Raw genomic sequence first — 24817 nt, 5'->3', positions numbered from 1 at the left:
GTTCTTTAGAAGTTAAATTAGGAATCGCAGATAGAACTTAGCATCATTGATTCCAAATTTAACTTATCTGTTCTTAATGGTTTAGATTTGAATCGCAAGCGGAACTTAACACTATTTATTTAAATCCACCTATGTTATTAATTCTATTAAATATTAATTTCCAAAATTGATTTCCAGGACTGCATGGCGAGGCACATGACCTTCTTGGATACGGGAACAACCACCACCGACTAGTCAAAGCTTTTTAAGGAAAGCTAATATTTAATTTCCTTAAATAACTCTAAGTTAACCAAAAAGAACAATCGAATCACAAATTCAAAAAAGAAGAAAATACAAACTCGAAAAATAAATTCAAAAAACTAGATCTAATTGCCTCTAGTATTTAGAATTCTTACAAAGAAAATAACTAGTATGATGCAGAAGAAAATTACTAGTTATACCTTCTCTTTGTAAGCTAATGACTTCGAGATCTTCTGCCGTATTCCTCGCCTCGCCTTGGACGTCGTGTGGGCGACTATCCTCCAAGATGAACACCACCCAAGAGCTTCTTCCTCTTCTTCTAAAATTCGGCCACCAACACCACCAAGGAGAAGAGAGCAAAAGGGAAAAGAGAAGGGAGAGAGAGGGACCGGCCACTTGAGATCTCCAAGCAAAAGAATAAAAGTTGTGTCTCATGATGCCCCTCACCCATTCTTTTATATTACTTGCCCAAGGCAAATAAGGAAAAACTTTTTACAAAAAATAAAATCATCCAAGAGTTTTTCCTTTTCTCTTTTTATTATTCCTTTTCTTTCCTCTTGATTGAATCAATCACCAAAATTAATTTTTGTGATGATTTTATATTTTTAATTATGGCCGGCCCCTTGGGCACCAAGCAAGGTGGCCGGCCACCTCATCAAAAGAAAAAGGAAATATATTTTTTTAAAATTTTACAAGAAGAAATCCTCTTATAAAATTTACAAGCTCTCTTTCCTAAAGTAAGAGTTAAAAAAGGAAAGTTCTAAAAAATTAAAACCATGTTTTAAAATTTAAAACTTCTCTTATAAAATTTCCTTTTTTAACATGATGATAGAAAATTTTAATTTTAAAACTTATCTTCCTTTTTTTTCTAAACCATGAGGATGGTTAAAAAAGGAAAGTTTTAAAACTTTTAAAACTCTCTATTAAAACATGTGGCCTAATTCAAATAAGGAAAGTTTTAAAAATTAAAATCTCTCTTTTAAAACTTATAGTTTTCTACAAAGAAAATATTTTAAAAATTCAAAACAACCCTCCTATTTGAATTAATCTTGGTCGGCCCCTACATGCTTGGTCACCAAGCAATAGGGTCGGCCCCTATAAAGAGGATGTGGTCGGCCCTTGCTTGGTCACCAAGCATTGGGTCGACCCCCTTCTTGGACACCAAGATGGGCCTTCCTTTGGATGGACTTGAGGCTCTAATGAGGCTACCACAGGGACCTAGAGGAGAAATTGGTTTTGGCCTTCCGATGAGCTTGAGTATCCCGTGTTCGCCCCGAACACGCAACTCAAGTTCATCGATAATAACTCATTCTACTAGAGAGTTATTACCGCACTACCGCACCAATCCCAAATTACATTATGGGCTCCTTCTTATCATGAGTGTGTTATTCTCCCTGTGTTTAAGATTACGAATGTCCACTAATTAAATAAGTTACTGACAACTCACTTAATTAATATCTAGCTCCAAGAGCAGTACCACTCAACTTCATTGTCATGTCGGACTAAGTCTACCTGCAGGGTTTAACATGACAATCCTTATGAGCTCCTCTTGGGGACATTCTCAACCTAGATAACTATGACACAGATTCCTTCTATAATCAACAACACACACTATAAGTAATATCATTTCCCAACTTATCGGGCATATTGATTTATCGAGCTAAACCTCACCCTTTGATAAGTCAAAGAAATAAATATTAAATATATGTGCTTGTTATTATATTAGGATTAAGAGCACACACTTCCATAATAACTGAGGTTTAGTTCTTTTATTAAGTCAGTACAAAAAGAACTTACCTAAATGGTCCTACTCAATACACTTAGAGTGTACCAGTGTAATTTATTAATCAAGATAAACTAATACTTAATTACACTACGACTATTCCGATGGTTTGTTCCTTTCCATCTTAGTCGTGAGCAACTGTTTATAATTTATAGAGATCTGACAACATGATCTTCTGAGTGTGACACCATACTCCATGTTATCTACTATATAAATTAATTGAACAATTACATTTAACAAATAAATGCAGATATTGATCAATGTGATTCTTTTATTTCAAAAATAAATGTTTACAAAAGTTAGGCTTTTAGTATACACTCCAACAATCTCCTACTTATACTAAAAGACTAAGCTGTCATATCTATTGCCATACATCTGATTCCCAACCCCTCCACATGCTGATCAAAAGCTTTCGCCGGAAGGGCCTTAGTGAAAGGATCTGCCAGGTTATCTGCTGATGCAATCTTGGCGACGACAACTTCTCCTCGCTTGACGATGTCTCGTATCAGGTGGTTCTTGCGCTCTATATATTTACTTGCTTTATAGGCTCGTGGCTCCTTTGAGTTTGTAACTGCACCGCTATTATCACAATAAATTATGATGATCTTGGGTAAACCAAGAATCACATCTAAGTCCATTAGAAAGTTCTTGAGCCATACAGCTTCTTTGGCTGCCTCAGAGGCTGCCACATACTCAGCTTCCATGGTTGAGTCCAAGACGCATTTCTGTTTAACACTCCTCCATGCAATGGCTCCACCTCCTAGAGTAAACACATAGCCTGACGTAGACTTACTATTGTCCCTATCTGATTAGAAGTCTGAATCCGTGTAACCCACAGGGAGCAAATCATCTGCCTGGTAAACTAGCATATAGTCTCTAGTCCTTCTCAAGTACTTTAATAAATGCTTTACCGTAGTCCAATGTCCTTATCCAGGGTTACTCTGATATATGCTAACCATGCCCACGGTAAAACAGATATCAGGTCTCGTACACAGTATTGCATACATAAAGCTTCCTACAGTCGAGGCATATGGAACTGCCTTCATGTCCTCTATCTCCTTTGATGTCTTCGGAGACATCTCTTTAGATAAAGCTACTCCATGCCTAAAAAGTAAGAAACCTTTCTTGGAGTTTTGCATGCTAAAACGAGCAAGAATTGTATCTATATATAATGCTTGGGATAGACACAACATTCTTTTCTTGCGATCCCTTATAACTTTGATCCCAATAATGTGTGCACATTCTCCTAAGTCCTTCATATCAAATTGTTAGGACAACCATACCCTTACGTTCGATAATACCTTGACATTGTTGCCAATTAACAAAATATCATCTACGTATAGTACAAGAAATACCACCATGTTTCCGTTACACTTCTTGTATACACAAGACTCATCCGGACACTGAATAAATCCATATGACTGGATTACTTCATTAAACCGGATGTTCCAAGATCTTGGAGCTTGCTTCAATCCATAAATGGGTCGATTGAGCTTACACACTAGATGCTCTTTGCCCTTTTCAATGAACCCTTCTGGTTGCTTCATATGGATGTTTTCTTCAAGACTTCCGTTAAGGAAAGCTGTCTTGACATCCATTTGCCAAATCTCATAATCTATATGAGCGGCAATGGATAAGAGTATCCGGATAGACTTAAGCATAACTACCGATGAAAAAGTCTCCTCATAATCGATTCCCTCTTTCTGAGTGTACCCTTTTGCAACAAGCCTTGCTTTGAAGGTTTCTACCTTCCCATCTGTCCCTCTTTTCCTTTTATAGATTCACTTGCATCCAATGGCTTTTACATCATCAGGTGGTTCTACAAGCTCCCAGACCTTATTAGAATACATAGATTCTATTTCGGAATTCATTGCCTTTTCCAAGATACTGCATCTATATCTTGGAGTGCTTCATCATATTTTTGGGGATCAGGTTCATGTTTACCCGGGATCAAGTCCGAAGACTCTCCCAAAAACATGAATCTCTCAGGCTGCCTTACAACTCTCCCACTATGACGAGGCACTGTCTGTGGTTGTGTATCATGTGTGACACGTGTTGCAGTTTCTTGTGGTATTTCATCTTGTACTGTTGGTACTGAAGTAGACGTGTCCTCTCTAAGTTCTTCTAGAACAATTTTGCTACTAGGCTTGTGATCCATTATATAATCTTCTTCTAAAAACTGGGCATTGGTGCTAACAATGACCTTCTGGTCTTTAGGACTATAAAACAAACCACCTTTCGTTTCTCTGGGATAACCCACAAACACATGAACTTTTGTACGAGATTCTAACTTATCAGCATCTGGTTTCAGCACATGTGCTGGACTACCCCAAATCCGAATATGTCTTAGACTGGGCTTCCGCCTATTCCACAATTCTGTGGGAGTAGAAGATACTGATTTAGAAGGTACTAAGTTCAGAATGTGCGCTGCCATTTCCAGAGCGTATCCCCAAAATGAATTTGGTAATTCTGAATAACTCATCATCGATCTAACCATCTCCATAAGAGTCCTATTCTTTCGTTCTGCCACACCATTCTATTGGGGTTACCAGGTGCGGACAATTGGGATTGAATCTCAGCCTCTGATAAGTAATTCCTAAACTCTCCTAAGAGGTATTCGCCACCACGATCAGACCGTAGTGTCTTGATACTTTTACCTAGACGTTTCTCCACATCAGCCTTGTACTCTTTGAACTTATCGAAGCACTCAGACTTGCGGCGCATTAGGTAAATGTATCCATATCTTGAATAATCATCTATAAAAGAGATAAAATATTCAAAACCACCTCTAGCCTGGATAGACATAGGATCACACAAATCAGAATGAACCAATTCTAACGCTTCTTTGGCTCTATACCCCTTGGCCTTAAAAGGTCTCTTGGTCATTTTACCTTCCAAGCAGGATTCACATGTTGGAAAGTTTTCCAACTCTAATGGACCCAAGAGTCCATCGGCTACAAGCCTTTGAATCCTACTTAAGTTAATATGACCAAGCCTTAGATGCCAAAGATGCGTTTGGTTCATTTCCGAAGGTTCTTTTCTCTTATTAGAGTTAGAAGATGTGTTATTAATTTTCATATTTTACTTTATGGGAGAAATTTGATTTAAAGTATATAAATTGTCAACCAATGCACCAAAACAGATAATCACTTTATTTCTCTTTATAACCACATTGTTACTAAAGAAAACTGAATATCCATCCAAATACAGTTTAGAAACTGTAATTAAATTCTTTCTAAAATTGGGCATATAAAGATAATTTCTTAAAACCAATTTACTATTCCTATCAAATGATAAGTAGAAATCTCCCACTGTAACAGCCGCCACCTTAGTAGCATTACCCATGTAGACAGTTATCTCTCCATAAAATAGTCGTCAGGTTTCCTGGAACCCCTGCAAAGAATTACAGACATGATTAGTGGCTCCCGTATCTACACACCAGGTGCTGGTAGATAACACCGCTAAACATGTTTCAACTACTAGAGCATGAGATATATCTTTATTGTTCTGATTCCTACAAGGACAGTCTGCCTTCCAATGCCCTGTCTGCTTGCAGATGAAGCACTTGTCCTTTGGCTTCTTCATTCCAGCTTTTTATCCCTGAGGTTTATTCACTCTCTTTGCTGAAAAGACCTATTTCTTCTTCTTCTTGCCTTTCAGCATAGAAGTAGAACCATTTTCAGCATAGTGAATCTGAGAACTTTGACGAAATATACCTTCTGTTGCTTATAGTTCTGTCAAAAGTTTCGCCAACGTATACTCTCTTTTGTTCATGTTATAGTTCAGGCGGAACTGCTCAAAACTTCTGGGTAGCGTTTGGAGAATTATATCGACTTGGGTTTTCCCATCGATTTGTCCTATAAGAACTTGTATTTCGTTCAGATAGGCCATCATTTTAAGGATATGATCCCTTACGGGTGTTCCCTCAGACATGGTGGCTGTCAGTAATTTTCTCATTGCCTCTTGCCTAGCAGTCCGACTCTGGTGCCCAAAGAGTTCTTTGAGATTGTTCATTATATCATAAGCTGTTAGTAAATCTTGATGTTGATGTTGCAATACATTTGACATGGATGCCAAAATGTAACACCACGTCATCTCATCCGCTTTTACCCATTTCTTATGATACTCAATCTCCTATGGGGTAGAGTCACCGTCAAGTGTATCAGGGCAAGCCTCAGTCAGTACAAACTTATAGCTTTCAGCAGTAAGGATAATGTCCAGGTTTCTTTTCCAATCTATGTAATTGGGTCCAATAAGTTTGTTCTCTTTCAGTATAATGCCCAGTGGGTTGAAAGTCATCCTAAGAATCACAAAAATAACTTTGGTCAGGACTCTAACTTTAGAGTAATATTGATTCCTCAAACAATACTATTTTAAATTAACCAACACCTCAAAACACCGTGAATTTTGTATGCCACGATAGTGTGGACATATACAAATTCAACATTTGTAAAAGGAGGGTATAACCCATTAATTTTATTATCTTGTCAACCTAACTTTTTGACAAATAAAATTAATAGTTGGTTTCCTTCGATCACACAAATAATAGCAGTGACTCCGATAGGGAGGATACTATTAGACGTGTCTAAGTGTATACCATTACTTGACACTAAGTCCATTAATAAGATTGTGTCCCTTCTGATGGGGAAGATCACACGCTCTTAATTAATTTCCTATAGTCATCCAAAATGGAAGTTTGATCTAGTGATCCGCAAACAAACTCATCCGATATGGAGGAAGGCACTCAGAGCCAACGCGCAAGTTTGTTTGCATCACTTACAAACCAATAATGGAGACCGTGGAATTTATTAAAATAAATCCCTCTCCCACTTAGTTATTTAAAGTGAGGAATTTTAAACTACCCTAGCATACATCACATGCATACACACACATCACAGTAAATAAAAGCAGTAAATATGGAAATTATTTTCCAACTATTATGGCATTTTTCTGTTACTATCCTCCATGTGCACCAACCCTAGCTGCCGCCATCTTTAGCCACCGCCATCGGGTCGAGTCGTCGCATTCATCTTGCTTCTTATTCCGCTGCTCCTCTGGTGCTCCAAAAGTACCACGTCTCGCAAGAATCTGATCCGCGATAAAAATAGAATTTTACATATATCGATCCAATATTCCACGAGGGAATGTAGATGTAATCTAGACCGAAAATAAAATTCTAAAAATAATACAGCTCCTGCTATATTTGATACATACAATCATGCACACACAAAATATTGCCCTTGACATGTCCAAGGGTCCAATCACACACAACTTCAATAAGTCATAATAGTTGGAGCCTGCAACTAAAGAGTTAGCACATCTTACTATTATCCTGCCTAAATTATGTATGACATGTGCATAACCTACTTGAATTCTAAACACACAGAGGCAAACTCTAGCTCTGATACCAATTGTTGGTTAATTCTAGGAAAACATACCGATTCCACTATAAAAAAATTTTTGTACAAGTGTCGAACCTTTCCTTAAATAACCTATTGTGTTCTTTAGAAGTTAAATTAGGAATCACAGACGGAACTTAGCATCATTGATTCCAAATTTAACTTATCTGTTCTTAATGGTTTATATTTGAATCGCAAGCGAAACTTAACACTATTGATTCAGATTCACCTATGTTATTAATTCCATTAAATATTAATTTCTAAAATTGGCTTCCAGGACTGCATGACGAGGCGCATGGCCTTCTTAGATATGGGAACAACCACCACCGCCTAGTCAAAGCCTTTTAAGGAAAGTTAATATTTAATTTCCTTAAATAACTCTAGGTTAACCAAAAAGAACAATCGAATCACAAATTCAAAAAAGAAGAAAACACAAACTCGAAAAATAAATTTGAAAAACTAGATCTAATTGCCTCTTGTATTTAGAATTCTTACAAAGAAAAATAACTAGTATGATGCGGAAGAAAATTACTAGTTATACCTTCTCTTTGTAAGCTAATGACTTCGAGATCTTCTGCCGTATTCCTCGCCTTGCCTTGGACGTCGTGTGGGCGACGATCCTCCAAGATGAACACCACCCAAGAGCTTCTTCCTCTTCTTCTAAAATCCGGCCACCAACACCACCAAGGAGAAGAGAGCAAAAGGGAAAAGAGAAGGGAGAGAGAGGGGCCGGCCACTTGAGATCTCGAAGCAAAAGAATAAGAGTTGTGTCTCATGAAACCCCCTCACCCCTTCTTTTATATTACTTGCCCAAGGCAAATAAGGAAAAACTTTTTACAAAAAATAAAATCATCCAAGAGTTTTTCCTTTTCCCTTTTTATTTTTCCTTTTCTTTCCTCTTGATTGAATCAATCACCAAAATTAATTTTTGTGATGATTTTATATTTTTAATTATGGCCGGCCCCATGCTTGGGCACCAAGCAAGGTGGCCAGCCACCTCATCAAGAGAAAAAGAAAATATATTTTTTAAAAATTTTACAAGAAGAAATCCTCTTATAAAATTTACAAGCTCTCTTTCCTAAAGTAAGAGTTAAAAAAGGAAAGTTCTAAAAAATTAAAACCATGTTTTAAAATTTAAAACTTCTCTTATAAAATTTCCTTTTTTAACATGATGATAGAAAATTTTAATTTTAAAACTTATCTTCTTTTTTTTTCTAAACCATGAGGATGGTTAAAAAAGGAAAGTTTTAAAACTTTTAAAACTCTCTATTAAAACATGTGGCCTAATTCAAATAAGGAAATTTTTAAAAATTAAAATCTCTCTTTTAAAACTTATAGTTTTCTACAAAGAAAATATTTTAAAAATTCAAAACAACCCTCCTATTTGAATTAATCTTGGTCGGCCCCTACATGCTTGGTCACCAAGCAATAGGGTCGGCCCCTATAAAGAGGATGTGGCCGGCCCTTACTTGGTCACCAAGCATTGGGTCGACTCCCTTCTTGGACACCAAGATGGGCCTTCCTTTGGATGGACTTGAGGCTCTAATGTGGCTACGATAGGGACCTAGAGGAGAAATTGGTTTTGGCCTTCCGATGAGCTTGAGTATCCCGTGTTCGCCCCGAACAAGCAACTCAAGTTCATCGATAATAACTCATTCCACTAGAGAGTTATTACCGCACTACCGCACCAATCCCAAATTACATTATGGGCTCCTTCTTATCATGAGTGTGTTATTCTCCCTGTATTTAAGATAACGAATATTCACTAATTAAGTAAGTTACTGACAACTCACTTAATTAATATCTAGCTCCAAGAGTAGTACCACTCAACTTCATTGTCATGTAGGACTAGGTCCACCTGCAGGGTTTAACATGACAATCCTTATGAGCTCCTCTCAGGGGCATTCTCAACCTAGATAACTAGGACATAGATTCCTTCTATAATCAACAACACACACTATAAGTAATATCATTTCCCAACTTATCGAGCATATTGATTTATCGAGCTAAACCTCAGCCTTTGATAAGTCAAAGAAATAAATATTAAATATATGTGCTTGTTATTATATTAGGATTAAGAGCACACACTTCCATAATAACTGAGGTCTAGTTCTTTTATTAAGTCAGTACAAAAAGAACTTACCTAAATGGTCCTACTCAATACACTTAGAGTGTACCAGTGTAATTTATTAATCAAGATAAACTAATACTTAATTACACTACGACTATTCCGATGGTTTATTCCTTTCCATCTTAGTCGTGAGCAACTGTTTATAATTTATAGAGATCCGACAACATGATCTTCTGAGTGTGACACCACACTCCATGTTATCTACTATATAAATTAATTGAACAATTATATTTAACAAATAAATGCAGATATTGACCAATGTGATTCTTTTATTTCAAAAATAAATATTTACAAAAGCTAGCCTTTTAGTATACACTCCAACAGACAGGACCCAACAGCTTGCCTTGAGGCGGATAAAAACGAAGCCCCTAGACCAAATCCTCCAAAATGGGAAAAATCCAAAATGTCCGAATTACCCTCGATGTCCACGTGAGGAGGATATGCTCGGACACGTCAATTTTGACTCTAAACCCTAAAACATCATATGACAACACTCCATGTCTTAATCATCGTACCACCCTGAAGGAACGTATTCACTAACTTATATGAAAGTAATGTAATAGGTTATGATAACCGGTTGTGCATGATTATTCGAGGAAATCATTTTTATTATTATTATTTTGATAATAGGTGGATGACCTTCATCTTAGTTCATTCATTCGGGTAATTTTGAAATATAATTTATGTGTATTAAAAAGTCAATCTCTAAAATGGGATTCAATTATATAAATTTTTTTTAAGTGTCCCTCAGAGATGGTTAACAAATATGTCTAATGTTTTTAATTGCTTTAATGTATTGGTAAAAATCAAAAGAACCTTTGTTTTTTTGAACCATCACATAAGCGTTCCTCTTTTAATTTTTATTAAAATAGCGTTCCACCCATCAACCCCCTTTAAAATAACACAGCTACCCTCAAGTACATGCCCAACATTATTACCCCTATCACTCGGATTAAATCCTATACCAATCAACCAATTAGATGAACATGACAAATCTATGTTATAGCCACTACGAAATTCTAACTGCTACAAATACAAATATTGTAGTAGCTATGGTTTCTCATAGTTGCTACCATTGTTATAACAATTATATCTTTTTAGTTGTTTCAACGTAAATATTATTAAATAAGAAAAGTATGTGTTGTAATAGCTATGAAATCGTAGTTGCTACAACATGAATGTTAGGTAAATATGTTAAGTCCGTATTATATTAACTATGATTTCATATCTGTGACAATGCAAATTATAGTATCTATGAAAATATAATTGCACAATGTGAATATTGTTGAACGAGTGAAGTCTACCCGACTGGTTCAAGCTTTAAATTTAAAATCAACTAAACACTATACTTAAGGGTAATAGTATATTTAGGGGGGGAGCTGATGGAGTAAGACGTCCTTTTTAATTTAAAAAAAAGGGAAGACAGACGCTATCTAATGATTAAAAAAAAAAAGGCTCCATTGACAACTAATTAAGGATATGTATGAGAATGTAGTGACTAGAGTGAAAACTTAAGATGTAGTAACTAAAGTATTTCCACTATAAAAATAATCAGGATCACCAACAAAAATATTTGTCAGAATATGACCTTACCGATGGAATTATAGGTGTCGGTAGCTGATTTGTCGGAAACGGTATTACCAATGGAATAGCATATTCCGTTAGTAATATTCTACCGACAGGCTAGCTTTCCGTCGGTAATAACGCCAGAACAGTGTAAGACAATCGGCACCTGCAGTAAATAGATTACCAACGGAAATCTCAATTCCATCGATAAATACCGACGGAAATCTTAGTTTCGTCGGCAAATACCGACGCAACATAGGTTTTCGTCGGTAAATACTGACGAAACAGAGGTTTCCGTTAGTATTTATTGACGGAAACCTCTATTCCATCAATAATGTATCAAAATACTGACGGACTCAGAAAATTTTTTCAATAATTACCGATGGAAAATATATTCTGTCAGTATTCCGTCTGTAAACAAAAAAATACACAGGTAAAATCTGCTTTCGCGCTTGCCCTATTTACAATTTCCAAATATCCAAAATCATCACAGACGATGACATTATAATCCATTACATACAATTCATACATACAAAAGTATAATTCACACATACATCATATAACAATCACAAACAAACAATCACCCTTACAAAATCCACACATAAAAATGTCTCTCCACTAAATTATAATTTGGATGTATTCTAGTACCTATTCTTGGGGTCGGATCATACCATGAACATTTGAACAACACACACTTCTTTATTTGTAATGCAGGATATTCAATCTCTATGATTTCTTCAAGTCTACCATAGTAATCAAACTCAGTGTTATTGTTGTTCGTAGATCCTTTGACACAAACACCAGAATTATAAGTTAATCTCCGTGAATCTTATTATGCCACGTGAAATTTAAGGTCATTAACATAGTAACCAAAGTACACCTTTATTTTACAGAGGGGTTATGATGCAATATTCATTATCCTATCATCTTGCACATTTGATATTCTACGATTTTTCACCTATAAAAATAGTTAACATATAAATTAGGACACTTCTTAATAGGCATGAACTAAAAAAATTCACAAATTCTCTTACATATATTTGAAACCATAATACAAATTCGGTCTATAACTTTGCAGCTACCTCACTTGTACCAATCGATGAATTTTGTAGATATAGTTATTGTTCATACAAGCTAGGAAAGAAGGTAATTATATAAATATTGAGATATCAAGAAAGATATTTAAAAATGAATAAATATAGAATTAGAGAATTTAACTTACTTTATGTATGGTTTGACCTCTTCACAGTTTAAGAGTAGATATATTCTTGTAGTATGGTATTTATCTTTAGTTAACCATCTAGAAAGCGATGCACCCATTGACTTACCAGGAAATTTAAAAATAGAAAGCATCGATGGGTCTATCGGCTGACGAGCATCATCAGAATTTCTAAGACATTTGCGATGTCTTATTTACACACTATCAGCAAAATAATAGGAGCAGAAAGAAGATGCTTCTTCAACCAGATAAGCATTACATATTGACCCCTTAACTCTTGTTTTGTTACGAGTATTATTTTTTAATTTCTCAAAAACCTTTCAAATGGATACATCGATCTGTACTGCATAAGACCTGCTATTTGTACCTCATATGGTAAATGCACTGGTAGATGTTCCATTGAACAAAAAAAACTAGGTGAAAATATGTGCTCGAGCTTACATAATATAAGAGGAATGTCAATTTCTGGCCGAAGCATATCGTTCATCATAATACACCTCGCTGTCAAATATCTAAAAAATAGACTTAATTCAGTGAGTGCTTGCCAAACATGTTGAGGAAGTAAGTCATGGAAAGCTATTGGAATAAGTCTTTGCATGAATACATGACAATCGTGACTTTTCGTTCCAAATATTTTTAATCTATTCATATCCATGCATCGAGCTATATTTGAGGCATACCCATCTGGAAATTTGATTTCTTTCAAACAATTACATAAAACTTGCTTACCATCTTTGTCTAATGTATAACAAACTTTTGGAAATATATTGGTTGTTTCATCCTGATGCAACTCTAGTCTATTAACTAGTTCCTTTAATTCTTCACGTGATTTTATAGTGACTTTAGTTCTTCCAAGCACGTTCATCATAGTGTTAAAAATACTATCGAAGAAATTTTTCTCAATATGCATGACATCAAAATTATGTCGAATAAGTAGATACTTCCAATACTGTAACTCCTAAAAAATACTCCTTTTCTTCCAACTACATTTGCACATCCTAACAATGTATTTATTTAACTCATCGGAACTAAGTTGAGATACTGGTAGAAATCCATAACTGTCTATTTGCTCAATGATTTTTTCACCTGAAACATGGACTGGAGGAAGTTTTTTTACTACAACATTTTTAAAAAAAAATTCTTATTTTGCTAAAAGAGTGATCAAGTGGTAAAAATTTATGGTGATTATCAAACCAAGATACTTTTCCACTATAAGGTAATAAAAATGTATCAAACTCTGTCATGCAATATGGACATGCTAATTTATCAGTCGTGCTCCATCCCGACAACATTGAAAATGCTGGAAAATCACTAATTGCCCATAATAATGCAGTACGCAATCTAAAATTAGTTTTACATGCAATATCATTAGTCACTGACCCTACATTCCATAATTCATTCAACTCGGCAATCAGAGGTTGTAAGAAAACATCTATCTTCTCTTTGGGATTTGTTAGACCAGGAATAAGTACTGTAAGGTACATAAATTCATCTTTCATACACATCCATGATGATAAATTATACGGTGTTAATATAACTGGCCAAGATGAATATTGTAATGGTGTTGTGGCTACTTGCTGTTGCTCTGTTCTGGTGGCGGCCATACTCCCTTTAGTTTTTCCTGTTCTTGTTTTAGGATTTTATATGGGTCTTTAAATACCCTTAGCTTTCCAGGTTTTTCTTTGGGTTTAGATGGACCAAGAGATAGGTTATGAAGTTTGGAGACTAAGTCTTGTGGAAAAGGAGGGTTGTTTTGTTTTCAAAGTTCCTGCTGAATATCTCTTAGGGTTTCAACTATTTGGATAAGCAAATGGATTTGTGTATTATTTTGTTTAATGATTGCAGCGATTCCAAGTGTAGTACCTTGATAATCGCTTGGCTTGGCAAAACCAATAGAGGGATTTTCTATAGGATCAGTAGCAGAAAGAGCTTCTCGATATGAAATTGTATTTCTTGAAATAATGAAAGTGCTCATAAAAACTTATCAGAACTTACAGAGACTCTTGTTCTTTAGGCGAGGGCAGTTCCTTCCCGGAGAACCTCATACAGATGTGCCCTTGGATTTCTCAGGCCTTCTTTGCCTTTTATACCAAGTTAGGATCTATCCTTTTTGTCACGCCCCAGAGGAGTCTCTGTCCGAAGAAATTTCGGCAGCATCTCCCCTGTACGGCGGACAATATGAAACTTTCTACATATCACATATACATCAGCCACAGGCGGCTGGAATGATAACAAAAAAATAAAGACAAACACCACGCAGTTAATAAAGATATCCATAACAATAGGACTCTGACTCAAAATCCACCCTACTCCACTACACTCGTAAAGCTCAAATCCAACGAACTCACCTCTTCTGCTGTCCAGGCAGGCATATAGTAGAATAAAAACCAAACCATCCAAAAGTCCATCAAACGGTAACAATCCGTACAATATCCATAAATAAAATCCAAAACAAAACTAAAACATAGTCTGATGGAAGAAAAACCAAAATAAAGCAAATAACAACCTAGTAGAGAACTAGCTCTACGTGCAGATGGGGGGGCCAGCGACTGGAACTGCTCCGGACAACCTCAACCCGAAAATATCAACAATGGAGGCGGGTGAGTCCAACACTCAGTACAACCGATATGCATAATAAAACAAATAACAGACAACACTAATCATGCGTACAGTCTCCGAATATGAGGAGGATAAATGCAACTGAAATGAAATCAGAAGATAACTGTCTTGGCCGGATCAAAGTATAAAGGTAGCAGTCGTCGGGGCCAGTGAGTCGTAATCCTGTATGCGTGTCAATCATGCGTCCAAACAAATCGGCGTATAAGTGCGGCGAATCACAAGCAAATAAAAATGCGATAAATCGTATATCGACCCCATACTCAAATCAATGCTCCCGAGCGATAGCGGAGTAAGCGGGATCTTGTCGAGTACTCTCCTGTGACCCCAAATCATAAATGGGGAGCTCGATGCTCTCATCTCCGATGCGATGGCGGGAGGATATCTCTGCTACCACGAGTCTCGACCAGCGGAGCAAACAAAGTCCACCATCTGCCACCACTGCTACCCTAAATGCCAACGGAGCGAAGCAGGCGGGCCACTACCGCGAGTCACCGACCAACGGAGCTAAATACAGAACCGCCACACACCACCAGATATCTGAATCCATGGGTGATGTGTGCGATACAATCGGCGATGAGCTCAACCAAAGTAGGCCGATAATCGACGATGCAATCACGTGATCGATGATCGAACATGGCAATCTCATGAATAACATGGCATGACCCATATAAATAGATACAAAGTGTGTACCACAAGAAGACGTATCAAATAGAAGGTACACAAATCGAAGAGGGTATCAAATAAACCCTAGATCCAGAATATAACAGAGCATGTGGTTAGGTCACTACCTAAGGCATATGTGATCAGGTAGACAATATGCAATGCAGAATAAATAAACAAACAACATGTACTAATCATGTAGTGACCAACCGAAATAAACAGGTAACACAATTACTGTTATATGTTAAACATATTATCATGCATATCAAAAGACACAAGTCAAAGTACCCGCCTCCAATAAAGTGGTCCAAATCCAATAATTGAGAAACACGTCTCGCGTCAAGCTCCTGTATCACCAATATTTAGTTTAGCAACTTCTATCACACATTAGTTAGCTAAACTAAATCCTAATCGAATTAAGAAATTCCAAATTAGATTAACTCAACATAATCCTACAACCATGAAATCCACAATTATACTCACAACCATGCATTTACCTTAATCCAAAACTCACCCAATTGCGTATGCCCGACTGTTGAGTCACTGTCGGAGACGCGTGCCTTGGTGATATAATGACCGGAACTAGAAGTTACTGCTGCGGAAATAAACAGTGACAGAATCCACTGTGATCAGCCAACAACTCAATGCAACATCCCCAAATTATATTCACATACCTACTCAAATCTGCCTCTCCTAACCAGTGCCCCTCGTTCCCTCTCTGTCGGTGGCTAATGGAAGAAGAAGCCGGCAGTGGAGAAAAGAACCAGGGCCCAGCGTCAACAATCAACCGATGGGGAAGAGGCTCGGTAGAATCCTGCGACCACAATGACCACAAACACAAGAAGCACCTCCGGCGATGAATGATGGCAGTCGAGTGATGATGGCCGACGATCAGGAGGTAGAACAGTCGGTCGGCCCTTGCTCTGCCGGAAGAAATAAAGAGAGGTGAAACATAAACTTGGTCGGCGCTAGGGCAGAAGAAGAAGAAAAGAAGAAGAGGGGAAATCAGGTTCGGTGAGGGAGAAGACGAGAAGATAAAGGGATTTGCCACAAACCCTAGGCCACGGCTGAGGAGAGGGAAAACTGTCGCGGCGACGGCGCTGGGAACTCCACGGCAAGGCTAGGGCAGAGGATGCTGTCCTCGTGAGGGGCAAGGGATGAGGAAGAAGAAGAGAGAACCGCCGAGTAGCCGGCGGTTAGGGCTCTTGGCGTCGGGTTCGGGAGTGAGGGAGAGAAGAGGCGCGCGGAGATGTTTCGGCGAGAAAGAAAACAGAATAAGAAATAAGAAAAAGAGAAAAAGAATTTAAAAGGAAAAGGAAAAATCAACTTTTCCTCGGGGTAACCTAAACAGGCTTTTCCGGACCCCGTTCTTATCCCCGTCAACTCGTCCGTACGAGCTCCGAAAAATTCCCGAAAAATGTCCAAAATTCTGAAAAATTCCTTTATTAAGATTCGCCTATTTTCCGGTATTTTACATTCTCCCCCACTAATAAAAATTTGGTCCCCAAATTTCATTATTTACCATCGAAATACTAATAACAGATAATAATAACAAATGCTGAACGGTAAATAAACTCACATACCACAAGTGAAAAGATGGGGTATCGAGCTGGATCGTATCCTCGAGCTCCCAAGTAACTTCCTCATCCGAATGATCGCCATCCGACTTTAACCAGGATAGTCTTGTTCATAGACGCTCTTCCGGTCGAGAATCCGTCTGCATGAACCTCCTCATAAGTTATGTCAGGCTGAATGGAACTGGAATATCTGTCAGCACATACGTCGGGTCGGGCACGTATCTCATCAGCATGGATACGTGGAATACATCGTGCACGCCAATCAAGGACGGCGATACTACCAACTAGTGAGCTACTGCTCCAATCCTTTCTAAGATCTAGAAAGGTCCAATGTATCTAGAGCTAGCTTACCTCGAGGTCAATCTCTTCACCCTTTCTTGGGTGAAACTCGCAAAAAATGGTCACAAATGGAGAACTCTAAGAGTCTCCCACTCCGGTCGGTAACTCTTCTAGCGATCGTATGCCTCTAACATCTTACGTCAGATAGTATGGACCACTTTGCCTCGCGTTGAGCTCTGAGGTCCCAACAATGGGCCTCTCGGATTCTCGTCCCGATTAACCGAGCAACTATGGTAACAAGAATACCTTGCTCTGTCCGACTCGTAGAATCCCTGAATCAAATCCGTGACCACGACTCGGTGGCAAGCTAAAGTCCCTCTGAACTTAGCTAAGTGCGTCGGTAACCACATTAGCTTTTCCTGGTGATAGCTAATGGTACAATCATAATCCTTCAAGAACTCCATCTATCTCCTCGATTGAAGATTAAGTTCCTTCCGAGTGAGCAGATATTTGAGATTGGATGGTCGGTGAGAATCTCATGTAATATCATACAGTGCTTGCCAAATCTTGAGCAAAATAATGACCATTTACGGATCATATACGGGTAGACCTTCTCATGCTCCTTCAACGACGAGAATCATAAGAGACTAACATATCGTGCTGCATCAGATCAAATCCTGAATAGATCGTTGGTGTAGAGGACATATCCGTCCTCTCCGGAAGGTAAAAAAAATCAAGCCGACACTAGTCTCCGCCACTCTAAAAGCGGTCTTGCAATCCTCGGTCCCGAGGTAAACTTCACGCCTTTCATGGTCACGCGTGAAAGTAGCATAGCTATCGGAAGAAACCCTCGACGAAAGGTCCATAATATCCTGCGAGTCACAAAAGTGCGGATCTCCTACACTGACTTCGGCTGCTCCCAACGGTAACAACCTCTATCTCCTGTGGAACCACGGTATACTCCTACTGGTGACCGTGTGTTCCAAACATCATAACAAAAGACAATCCAAACCAGCACTACTGATAATCACATATAGATGTTCTCGTCGAATCATCTCTAGATCTATGCAAAGATAGTGTACGTGACTCACCTCGGATCCGTAATAAACCACAACATCGTCCACAAAGATAATGGACACCTATCCAAACATCCTCGACATACTAGGATTATCGAGTCCCTGAAAACATCTAAGGCACTGTAAGCCTATATGGCAAAAACCAATACACATAATGTACGTATCACAGACATTCCTATTCATAAGATCTCCAATAATAAATCGAAAAATCTGATCATCAATAACATAAATCACCAAAGAATAGATCCTCCAGGGTGAGAGCAACGCTCCATCACAGGAAATACTACATATGTGGGAGCAACGCTCTACCACAAGAAATCCTCAATATGTGGGAGCAACACTCCACCACAAATAATCTGAAATATGTATCTGCAATAAATATAGGAGCAATGCTCCGCTACCAGCAATCCGTGATATGTGGGAGCAACGCTCCACCACAAAACAATACCTAAGTACCCCAAGGCACCTAACTATCCAGCTAGAGACTGTACAAGATCTCTCTACCACAATTCGCTGTGGTTATCCTAGGATATAACAACCTAGTAACTAATCAAATTCATCATCAACTCTATCAGCATCCTAGTGGGTCATCCACTGATAGGAAAATTAGTTGATGGGTTAATTCAACAAATGACATAATGCAGTCACTCCACATTCTGCATTCAGTATAAGTAGAATCATCATACTGCTACCAATGTATACACCTAGCACTCATGCTCACACAACATATGTATGATCAACAAAATCCTCCAATTATTATACACCAATCATACTCACAACTCAGGTATATTCAGTATGATACCTCCAACAATACATACCGAACACGTGTGCAAAATCAATGTAGGTAAAATCAACAATACACCTCAAACAACACTCACATAACATATAGTATAACCAACATATAATTCCAATAAAACCTACTAAACCCAGGTGCACTCATAATCAAACATAATCAAAAGATACCTCAGATACCACACCAAACACATATGTACATATCACAACTCAGATTAAATCGACAAAATGCCTCCAACAAAACACCACCGATGTACATATACTACATCTCGGATTTAATCAACAAGATCTCTTCAATAATACCTCCCGATACCTACCCCCAACTACATCTCTATGATTCACAAGGAACCTTCAAACCATATCAGAACATGGATACATATACTACTTACAAATGGACAGTCCACCCAGGATTCCTACAACACATAACAATCATCATATACGTGCAATATAGACATGCAAAATCAGCATACCAGCTCAATCAAAGAGACCAACCTTATGCTACCAACACTCATGGGTTACGGGTATATCTAAACAAAATTCATGCATATGTATCAAGCATGAATACATCAATCAAAAGCAACTCAAAATGGAGCAGCCTAATCATCCAGTAACAACCCTGCTCTAAGTTCAAAGGAACTAGTATCGGACAAGAAAAATATACACAGCCGTGGTATAACATTGCAAGTCAATGTCATACCCTACCAAGACTATATCAAATGGGAAGAATTTTATCATCACAAATCCAAATGTACTCTCCCAGTATACACTAGTAACGAGTGTATCCCATAAGTGTTAAGCAATTAACTCTACACTTCCTTACATCAGCGGGGTCATATATCCCAATGCACCCTCTAAGTTATCCCACCAGATATATACAGTCCATGGTCAAAGTTTTCATGGAATAGGATACATCGATCCTCTATAACCTATCCAAGCCGACAATGATATACGGCTGAATCCGTCCTTTCCACGTCAGTACAAAGCATGTACTCAAATGTGCTCTAGATACATAACTAAGCACAAACAACCTAAAGGTTCAAACCTCTAAGAATAGAGTATGACAATCCTCTACTGATCAACCAACAAAACTAAATCATTCATCTACTAACTAATCAAGAATACCTTAATCCTCCACAAGCAACTAAGGTATATCAAACCACGATCAAATGGTATACTACATTATCAAATAACTAAATCAGTTCATGGGTCAATTCAACACTAATACATCATCTCAAACTAGAGAATGTCAATCCACATAATATCATATGAATAAATGTGTACGATCCAAAAGAAAAAGCTAGAATTCAATATCATCAAGACACCCTCATTTTTTATCCTCAAAAATATCAGCCCACTAATATCAGATGAATAAGTCTCTACTCTCCATGAGGGTAAGTTAGCATTCAAAACATCAAATCATTATTTATCCACATAGTTTAATATCAGATGAAACAAATATCAATTTTATCATCCTGTTAACTAACCACAATTAACCAGATTTATTAAAATCAAAAATCTCATAGGCACATAAACTCTCTAGCTTCCAATTTATAATCTGATCACCAATTATTAACATCAACCTGTGAACACCATACAGGATACTCACTATATCACCATCAATGACAACCCAAATAAAAGATCATCAAAATAGTTATCCACTAAAAGATCATCAACAACCACATAACATTTACTCTCTTAAATCATTAGAAATCAACACATCAAAATATCTGATCTCACAATATCCCTCAACCTCAAACCATTCTCAATAATGATCAAACATGGTAACTCCCCTAATGAACAATTTTTCATCATATCGGGTATCCTAATATCCAAAAGATATGAGTATAAAACCTCCACTGGCTAAAACAACATAAATATGTAGATATCATCCACTACCCAGCTAACAATAGCAGAGGCTGGTATGTGCCTCCATCTCCTACTAATAGTAACAGAAGCAAAAATCTACTGATGGTATGATGTGAAAAATCACCAGAGACTATAATCCTTGATCTCTATTAAGGTCAACCATGCTTAATGGCTAACTCATCACAAAAAATATGTGCTACAGCAACCAGACAGGTACTAAATAAAGAATGCTAATACCTGTCATAAACTATAAAATTAAACATCATACCTATATGCCGTCTGGAGATGTTCCGTCGCTGTCCAGTCCCCAAATTGACCTCAAAATTTCCGATCGAGAACAACAACGGAAATCCATATAAATCCGAAACGGAAATCCAAACTCAATCGTAATGGAAAAATTCATGTCACTCAAACAACTACCCAGTTTGACTCGCAAACTTCTAAATCAAAATCCGAATACCCAAATATGCCTTACCTAAATCACGTAACCGTGCATTATCCACACCAAATATTGCTGTCAGATAAATACTCTAGAATCCAACACCTAGAAAACAAGCACAGATTTCCAGATCACAAACGATACAATTCATGGTTATAACCAATTACACTATCTGAACAAGATCAAAAATCCAAAACCAAGAATCGAACTTACCTCACCGTGACCTAAATCCACCCCAAGAAGGATTGTCAAGAACAGATCTCTTACGGCGGACAATATGAAACTTTCTACATATCATATATATGCGGCTGGAATGATAACAAAAAATAAAGACAAACACCACGCGTTAATAAAGATATCCTACATTTTCACAACCACGCAGCTTAATAATAGTAAACAACAACAATAGGACTCGACTCGAAATCCACCCTACTCCACTACACTCGTAAGCTCAAATCCAACGAACTCACCTCTTCGCCATCCAGGCAGTAATAGAATAAAACCAAACCATCCAAAAGTCCATCAACGGTAACAATCTGTATAATATCCATAGATAAAATCCAAAACAAAACTAAAACATAGTCGATGGAAGAAAAACCAAAATAAAGCAAATAACAACCTAGTAGAGAACTAGCTCTACGTGCAGATGGGGGGCCATGCGGCACTCGGGACGACCTCAACACGAAAATATATCAACAATGGAGGCGGGTGAGTCCAACACTCAGGGTACAACCGATATGCATAATAAAACAAATAATGAACAACACTAATCATGCGGTCTCACGAATACGAGGAGGATAAATCTGTTGAAATGAAATCGAAGATAATGATCTTGGGGATCAAAGTATAAAGGTAGCAGTCGCCGACCGAGTGAGTCATAATCATGCATGTCAATCAATGCATCCAAACAAATCGCGTATAAGTGCAGATCACAAGCAAATAAAATGCAATAAATCGTATATCGACCCGTACTCGAAATCAATGCTCCCGAGCAATGACGAGTAAGCGGGATCTTGTCGAGTACTCTCTGTGACCCCAAATCATAAATGGGGAGCTCAATGCTCTCATCTCCGGCGGCGACGGCGGGATGACTCCACAGACGAAGAGGTCCGCGACACGGAATGGTTTTTCCTTATGCCGATGACGCAGACGTTCGCTCCAGGCTGTGAGATGCCCGGACAGACCCGCCTCACCGGATCTCCGGTGTGGGTGATGCGGCAGGCATGTAATCGGCGGCGCTCTGCGAGCGGGCAAGGCAGGCGCGTATGATCGTGATGCACCATGACATGCGTTCACATGGCATGACCCATATAAATAGATACAAAGTGTGTACCACAAGAAGACGTATCAAATAGAAGGTACACAAATCGAAGAGGGTATCAAATAAACCCTAGATCCAGAATATAACAGAGCATGTGGTTAGGTCACTACCTAAGGCATATGTGATCAGGTAGACAATATGCAGTGCAGAATAAATAAACAAACAACATGTACTAATCATGTAGTGACCAACCGAAATAAACAAGTAACACAATTACTGTTATATGTTAAACATATTATCATGCATATCAAAAGACACAAGTCAAAGTACCCGCCTCCAATAAAGTGGTCCAAATCCAATAATTGAGAAACACGTCTCGCGTCAAGCTCCTGTATCACCAATATTTAGTTTAGCAACTTCTATCACACATTAGTTAGCTAAACTAAATCCTAATCGAATTAAGAAATTCCAAATTAGATTAACTCAACATAATCCTACAACCATGAAATCCACAATTATACTCACAACCATGCATTTACCTTAATCCAAAACTCACCCAATTGCGTATGCCCGACTGTTGAGTCACTGTCGGAGACGCGTGCCTTGGTGATATAATGACCGGAACTAGAAGTTACTGCTGCGGAAATAAACAGTGACAGAATCCACTGTGATCAGCCAACAACTCAATGCAACATCCCCAAATTATATTCACATACCTACTCAAATCTGCCTCTCCTAACCAGTGCCCCTCGTTCCCTCTCTGTCGGTGGCTAATGGAAGAAGAAGCCGGCAGTGGAGAAAAGAACCAGGGCCCAGCGTCAACAATCAACCGATGGGGAAGAGGCTCGGTAGAATCCTACGACCACAATGACCACAAACACAAGAAGCACCTCCGGCGATGAATGATGGCAGTCGAGTGATGATGGCCGACGATCAGGAGGTAGAACAGTCGGTCGGCCCTTGCTCTGCCGGAAGAAATAAAGAGAGGTGAAACATAAACTTGGTCGGCGCTAGGGCAGAAGAAGAAGAAAAGAAGAAGAGGGGAAATCAGGTTCGGTGAGGGAGAAGACGAGAAGATAAAGGGATTTGCCACAAACCCTAGGCCACGGCTGAGGAGAGGGAAAACTGTCGCGGCGACGGCGCTGGGAACTCCACGGCAAGGCTAGGGCAGAGGATGCTGTCCTCGTGAGGGGCAAGGGATGAGGAAGAAGAAGAGAGAACCGCCGAGTAGCCGGCGGTTAGGGCTCTTGGCGTCGGGTTCGGGAGTGAGGGAGAGAAGAGGCGCGCGGAGATGTTTCGGCGAGAAAGAAAACAGAATAAGAAATAAGAAAAAGAGAAAAAGAATTTAAAAGGAAAAAGGAAAAATCAACTTTTCCTCATTTAAACGGGGTAACCTAAACAGGCTTTTCCGGACCCCGTTCTTATCCCCGTCAACTCGTCCGTACGAGCTCCGAAAAATTCCCGAAAAATGTCCAAAATTCTGAAAAATTCCTTTATTAAGATTCGCCTATTTTCCGGTATTTTACACTTTTGTTTCTCAGGGTTGCATAATTCCAACAAGCTTAAGTAACAAGAGTATGACAAGCTCTGATACCAGGGGAGCGCACAGACGGAAACAGAAGAAAATTGAAATTGATAAGTTAAGAGCACACTCACAACACTCACAAACACACTTACAATCTTCTACAATACTACTAATCCTCAGGTAAGGTTCGAGTGAACGCTCGATTCCCTTGCGAGAGGCTACTCTTACCTCCTTATAGCAAACGCTGGGTGCTCATTGGGCCCCATCATCACGTTTGTTCATAAAGGGATAAGAAGCACTTCACATCTTTAGTAGTGCTCATCTACTCACAATGCATCTACTTTTATAAAGTAGTGCATTATTATACATACTTTACATTTTGCTC

The 24817-nt window shown here is 38.3% G+C and overlaps 2 long non-coding RNA genes across 7 annotated transcripts; both read right to left on the bottom strand.

Moving 5' to 3' along the window:
• Window positions 1-15843: 15843 nt before the first annotated feature.
• LOC122054035 lies at window positions 15844-16438 on the bottom strand. Of its 3 annotated transcripts, none has more exons than XR_006132526.1 (3): window positions 16292-16438; window positions 16132-16212; window positions 15844-15964 (listed from the first exon to the last, which is right to left on the bottom strand). It is a non-coding gene; the product is annotated as an uncharacterized LOC122054035 (long non-coding RNA). The 3 variants fall into 3 exon arrangements; XR_006132527.1 differs by having other exon boundaries at window positions 16132-16209; XR_006132528.1 differs by having other exon boundaries at window positions 15909-15964; window positions 16115-16212.
• Window positions 16439-23175: 6737 nt separating this feature from the next.
• LOC122054034 lies at window positions 23176-24296 on the bottom strand. Of its 4 annotated transcripts, none has more exons than XR_006132522.1 (4): window positions 24005-24293; window positions 23624-23872; window positions 23464-23544; window positions 23176-23296 (listed from the first exon to the last, which is right to left on the bottom strand). It is a non-coding gene; the product is annotated as an uncharacterized LOC122054034 (long non-coding RNA). The 4 variants fall into 4 exon arrangements; XR_006132523.1 differs by having other exon boundaries at window positions 23464-23541; window positions 24005-24290; XR_006132524.1 differs by having other exon boundaries at window positions 23241-23296; window positions 23447-23544; window positions 24005-24296.
• Window positions 24297-24817: the final 521 nt, after the last annotated feature.

This window comes from Zingiber officinale, chromosome 3A (assembly GCF_018446385.1).
Source record: "Zingiber officinale cultivar Zhangliang chromosome 3A, Zo_v1.1, whole genome shotgun sequence".
NCBI lineage: Eukaryota > Viridiplantae > Streptophyta > Magnoliopsida > Zingiberales > Zingiberaceae > Zingiber > Zingiber officinale.
Note: the sequence above shows the minus strand (reverse complement) of the source record. Positions and strands in the feature narration are given on the sequence as shown.